Source organism: Sapajus apella, unplaced genomic scaffold (genome assembly GCF_009761245.1).
Source record: "Sapajus apella isolate SASKATOON/1434 unplaced genomic scaffold, GSC_monkey_1.0 scaffold33, whole genome shotgun sequence".
Taxonomy (NCBI): Eukaryota; Metazoa; Chordata; class Mammalia; order Primates; family Cebidae; genus Sapajus; species Sapajus apella.
The window spans coordinates 392347-398985 of NW_022436973.1; the positions used below are offsets into that span (position 1 = coordinate 392347).

Below are 6639 nucleotides of genomic sequence, written 5' to 3' on the forward strand. Positions count from 1 at the left end.
ATCCCCCACACTTCCATCTCACACCACTGTGATTTACATATGCAGATGTGAGAGGCAGCACCTGTTAGAAATACACACCCTGCAGGTTTTACTTTTGCACCATAAAAATGGATAAATCTGCCACCCATAAAAGCCTTATTTATTGCTAAGAGTTCATTATATATGCATGAAAAACCAACTAATTTAACTCCTTGGCAATGACTTCCTGCCAGAGGCTGGATTCAGGATTGGAATTCAGGTTTAGGTTGGGGACAGCCGAGGTGAGCTTGAGAGGGTTGGCACAGCCAGGTGGTAAGGATCTCTAGGTACAAGGCTGGTTCCCAGTCCTGGCCTGAGTGGTTATTGGTGTGATGCTGAGCAAGTCATGCAGGCTCTCTCGGTCTCAGCTTCTCACCTGTAAAATGGGGATAACCATAACTCTTGCCTAAAGTCATTGTGGCAATTAAAATAATACCATATTTCATCAAACCAAAGCCTCTGACAATTAACTGTAAGATGCACTCTTAGTTTTTGCATCACTAAGAAGGAAAAAATAATGCTGCTATCTAAACTAGAGTTCATGCTTTTTATCACTTAGAATTTTTATTTTATGCTTATTGAAAGAGCTCTTTAAAATTCATTTAGACATAGATTCTATCATATATCAGGCGCTTGCATACATTAAAAGGGAAATATAAGCAAAATAAATTGATAGAAGGATTCCTAAACCTTTTTCACATTCAGAGTTCAATTTCTCTGAATCACTTTTTGACTCAGTGGTCGATGCCTGCACTTTTCCACGTCACCCTGTCCTTAGTGCCACTAACGGTGTTCACAGTGCAGCTATTCTTAGAAATGTTCTCGATTCCTAGCTGGCTGAATCTTTTTTTTCCCCCAAGGTGCCCATTCTGCAAATTTTGCTGCAGGAATTTTTAGAATTTACTAGGAGGTGTTGATAGAGGGTTTGCAGAGGGCGCCCAGACTTGTGTTCCTTCAGTAATCTGTAAGTCAGTCGTTTGCTGGTTGAAATGTGGGAGTTGCCCTTATCCACCGGAAGTCTCCAACCAGGCTTGAGTGTACATGGCAATGACAACTGTGTGACTACCAGACACACCTCCATTTCAGAGTTGTCAACATGGGGAGAGAAGGTGCATCTAGAATTAATCAAATGTGACATTAAAATGCTTCCCAGTGGCTGGGCACCGTGGCTCATGCCTGTAATCCAGCACTTTGGGAGGCCAAGGCAGGTGGATCGCTTGAGGCCAGGAGATCAAAACCAGACTGGCCAACATGGTGAAACCCCATCTATACTAAAAATACAAAAAAATTAGCTGGGCATGGCGGTGCATGGCCTATAATCCCACCTACTTAGGAGGCTGAAGCAGGAGAATCTTTTGAGCCCGGGAGGTGGAGGTTGCAGTGAGCTGAGATAGTGTCACTGCAGTCCAGCCTGGGCGACATAGCAAGACTCCATCGCAAAAAAAAAAAAAAAAAAAAAAAAAGCTTGTGGGTGAGTCTGGTACTTAGGAATGGAGAGGAAATTAACATTGCCTGCATGACCTGTGTACCAGGTTCTATCAGTTTGCTTGGGCTGCCATAACAAAACACCACAGCCCGGGTGCTTAAACAACAGAAATGTATTGTCTCACAGTTCTGGTGGCTGGAAGTCTGAAATCAAGGCGTAGGCAGATCTGGTTTCTTCCGAGGCTTCTCTTGGCTTGTAGAGAGCTGCCTCTTGCTCTGTCCTCACGTGGTCTTTCCTCTGTGTTTGCCTATGTCCAAATCTCCTCTTCCCATAAGACACCCTAATGACCTTATTTTAACGGAATCACATCTTTAAAGACCCTCAGTGCCAAGTCTAATCACATTTTCAGGTACTGGAGGGTAGGACTTCAGTATAGGAATTTTGGGAGGGGACATGGTTCCGCCTCCGTTACAAGGCCAGGGTGAGTGCTCTGTAAGCAGGAGCTCCACCTGGCTACACACTGATTGCCTCCGATAGGTGGTTTTGTCTTCACTTTACCAGTGAAGAAACTGGGGCCCCAGTAAGTTATCTGTCAAATATTACACAGTTGGGAGGGGGAAGAGCTGAATTTCAAATCCAGGAGAAGCCTGTGCTGTAGGCTTCTCTGCTAATTTTCATGCCCAACTGTACTTTATGGAAACTGAGGGATGTCAGGCACGGTCCTGCCCTCCCTACCCCCAGCTTCTGGGTTAGAGAAGGGGAGGGTGGAGGCCTGAGTTCCTGCTCACCCCTCCGTCTCTACATCCTACATTAATCCGAGTTCTTCCAATATCTTATTAAACTTCCTTGTAAACTTTTATTTGAAGAAAGGGTGGCTGAACAGAAAAGTTTGAACATGGCTATATTGCATGCTATATTAATTTCTTAGGGCTGCTCACAACCTGGGTGGCTTAAAACATTATTCTGTATAGTTCTGGAGTCTAGACGTCTGAAATCACTGTGTCTGCAAGGCCACACTCCATCTCCGAAGGCCTTGAAGTGATGCTTCCTTGCTTCTTCCTGACTTCTGAGGGTGGCCCTCAATGCTTAGCCTTCCTTGGTTCATAGATGGTGTCACTTCAGTCCCTCTCCATCATCACAGAACGATCTCCTTCTCTCTCTCTCTCTCTCTCTGTGTGTGTGTGTGTGTGTGTGTGTGTGTGTGTGTTTATCTCTTCTAATAAGAGCACCAGTCATCATAGTGAATTTAGGGCCTACCTTAATCCAGTATGACCTCACCTTAATTAATTAATCATGCAAAGAGTCTTATTTCCAAATAAGGTGGCATTCACAGGGACCTGGGATTAGGACCTCAACCTATCTACTAGGGGGACGCAATTCAAACAACATCACATGGCATAGCTAAAGCTAAGGAAGGACACTGGCCGAGAGAGGTGATGTGCATGGATGGGGGACTTCCAGGCAGAGCCCTGAGATGATGGAGAAAAGCTGAGAGTGGCTGCAGGAGTCAGGGATGATGGTGGATCACGGGATGAACTGGGCTGACTTTATTTTTGAGGAATGTGCAGAACCTGCTGCCTGGGGAGATGGTTGGGTCTCAGCTGCCCCTCCCTGGCTGGGCCCATTCCTCTTCACCACTTACTCGCTCTTAACCCTCTTAAGCCCAGCACCTGACAGGTGGGAGGCCAGTTCCAGGACAGCTGGTAAACACCAGAACTACCCTCTTGTTTTGCTCCTTAATGAAGAGGCCAAAGTCTTTGAAGCCAGTGGGAGGCCCTGCTTTGTATCTAAGGTATCCCAGAGTTTATTTCTTTTGTAATCCTTTGTGAGGGGTGGGGCTTCCAAAAATACCTTGTCCTTAGGCAGTTTTCATTATGGATGCTAGTTGCTTAAACCTTCACTAATTCAGGTTAACTTGGATCCCAGTGGAGTTTTACTATTTTTTTTTTTCCCGTGGCATCCTCTGATGTTAGGCCAAACAAAAATTCACATAGAGGATGGAAGTCCCACACTTCTGACATTATATCAGAATGGCCCTGGGAGCATATTAATAGCCTGGAGTCATGGAACAAACGGTTATTTATATGCGTAGGTGATGGTGAAAGCACACCCTCTAGTAATTATTCACAATTAACAAGCACTTCAGTAAATGAACAAAATTCCGTTCTTCATCCATTGTGGTAGCAATTTTTTATCCAGAACTCATGTACCTGCAACTTCTGGTTAACCAGCCCTCCCACACAGCTCCAGAACAAAGCTAATTAGAGATTATAATCATGACCTTCAGGCTCCTTCCCAAGCCTGAAGGGTACTTGAGTCATCAATAAAATATAATGTGTTGAGCAGAGTTTCAGTTGACAAGTATAATAGAGTTGAAAATTGGTGATCTATATATACTTGTTAACTCTCTGTTAACTAGACATGTGTTGGCAGCTTTTGCGGAGTGAGCTCTTCTCATCTGCCAGGTGTGATGCTAGAACTTTCCAGGTCTTTTCTCATGTAATCTTCTCAGCTCTGCTTCACGTGGTGGGCTTCAGGGAATCCCGCTGTGTCCTTGGGCACACATTGGGAACTGGGGCTCTTCTCTGTTGCTTGTCTAGCCGTCATTGCTTTCCTTGACTCAGGTCCCTGTGATGATGCAGTTTATAGAGTTGGGAATGCCTGGACTAGAAGAAACCTCCAGAGGATCCTGTTCAATCCTTTCATTGTACGTGAGGAGTCTGAGGCCAGAGAGGCTGGGTCATGTGCTCAAGTTTGCCTAGAGCCCCTGCTTCCTAGCTCTGAGTTCTCTCTATTACATCACAGCTTGTTCAACATAATTCAGCTGCTATCTTGATTATCCCCAGGAGTATGTGGATCTGCTTTCTGGCCAAACACAGGATCCAGCACACAGAACCTCTTTTTTTTGTTTGTTTTGTTATTTCATTTTTATTTCATAATCATAAATTTAACTCTGCAGTCCAGCTAGGCATGGAGGGAACAAGGAAAACATGGACTCCAAAGGGAATTGCAGGGAGAGCACAAAGATTCTAGGAGACTGAGCAGATGGGATGGCGGGTGCTCTCCTAGTACGTTTGACTTGTGTTTTGTCTTAACCACCAGACCATTCCTGAGCTGCAGAAGGAATGGTCTGGTGGTTAAGATAAAACACAAGTCGAACTTACTGGAGTTGTCCACAGTCGGCAATGGTGATCTTCCTGCTGGTCTTGCCATTCCTGGACCCACAGCACTCAGCGGCCTCTGCAATAGTCATGCCTTCTTTCACCTTGTCAGGGACCACATGCTTGCCATCCAACCACTCCATCTTGGCAGTGCAGACGAAAAACTGGGAACTGCTTGTGTTGGGTCCACATTTGTCATCAAATTTTCCCCATAGATGGACTTGCCACCAGTGCCACTATGGCATGTGAAGCCACCACCCTGATACATAAACCCTGGAATAGTTCTGTGAAAGCAAGAACGCTTATAACCAAATCCTTTCTCTCCAGTGCTCAGAGCATGAAAGTTTTCTACTGTCTTTGGAAACTTGTCTGCAAACAGCTCAAAGGCGATGTGGCCCAAAGGTTCGCCATTGACGAAGATGTTGAAGAACATGGTGGGGTTGACCATGGCTAGTAACAGGGGTCCTGACAGTGATGGCGTCTGCAAAGTTTTTTTTTTTTTTTTTTGGAGAGAGGTGCTTGCTCTGTCATCAGGGCTGGAGTGCAGTGGCACAATCATGGCTCACGGCGTCCTTGACTTGCAGGGCTCAAAGGATCCTCCCATTTCAGCCTCCTGAGTAGCTGGGACTGCAGGTGCACCCCACCCCTTGCATGATAATTTTTATGTTTTTTGTAGAGATGGGGTTTTGCTGTTGTGCAGGCTGCTTTTGAACTCCTGGGCTCACGTGTTCCTCCTGACTTGGCCTCCCAAAGTGCTGAAATTATAGTCATCATACCATGCCTCTTTTTTTTTTTTCTTTTTAATGTCAAAGAGCAGTCTGTTAAATTAGCTACAACCTTATGCGTTAGCTATATGAGTGTTACAAAGTGTTGGCTGAGTCTGGATCCTTGAGGATAAATGTGAGAGGCATGAAATATATGCCCAGCTGTGGATTTGGTACATTTCCTTCATGCTCATCTTCCCTCACTCCTGACAGTGAACTTGTTAGCGGTCCTGCCAGGGCTGCTTTAAAAAATGTGTCAAAGATTTGACTGCTTCTGACCATTCCTCAGTTCCTGCCTTGGTCCTGGCCACCATATTCTGTCACCTGGATAACCTCTGGGGCCTCCCGACTGGAATCCCTGCTTCGTGTTTCTCATCACACTTAGACTACGCTACACACTCCTTACCGGGGCCTCAGGGCCTTGCATGGCTTGCCCTCTGCCCACCTCTACCACCTCCTGTCCTCCTCCTCTGCCCTCCCTCAGTCTGTTCCAGCCACCCCAGCCTTACCATGCTTCCCACCTACCAAACTAATTTCTGCCACAGGACCTTTGCATGGGCTATTTTCTCTACCTGGAATGCTCTTTGCCCAGATGGTTTTTCGGCTTACTCTTCCATTTTATTCAGGTCTTTGCTCAAATTTCACCCCTCCAGAGAGGCTTTCCCAATGGCCATGTCTAAGAAAATACCCACTTCCTTTCATTTTGCTTTTCCCTATGTTGCTTCAGTGTTGTATAGAGCATTTAATACTGCCTGATTATAAATAACAGTCCCACTTGTAAATATTTGCCTGTTTTCTGTTCTTTGTCTGACCTGCTAGAATTTCAGGTCTGTGAGGCCCAGAACAAAGTTGACTCCCCATTTCTCATGTCAGTGCCCGGTACATGGTAGATGCTCAGTATAGAACTGTTGAGCAAATAAATGAACTAAAAATTTAGAATGAATAAGATGTTTCAATAAGGTGTCTGGTTACAAAAAAAGAATGCTGGGGGACAAAAGACTCTAGGAATTTCCAACCAAAAGGTACAGTACCTACAAGAAAAAATGACAAAGCTTCACAGAGGCATCTGAAAGCTTACTTAAGTCAATGGAGAGGCATATCGTGTTTTTGGATGGGAAGACAGTATGGTAAAGAAAACAATTTTCCCCAAATTAGTTATTGAATTGAATGCAATTTCAACCTAATGCCCTTAGGGTTGTGTAAGTTGACAAAACTATTTAAAAACTCATCTGCAAAGATAAGTAGGAAAAAGCCAGCCAGGGATTTTTGG

At 44.9% G+C, this 6639-nt stretch overlaps 1 pseudogene; it reads right to left on the reverse strand.

Moving 5' to 3' along the window:
- Positions 1-4557: 4557 nt before the first annotated feature.
- Positions 4558-5085, reverse strand: LOC116562627 (annotated as a pseudogene).
- Positions 5086-6639: the final 1554 nt, after the last annotated feature.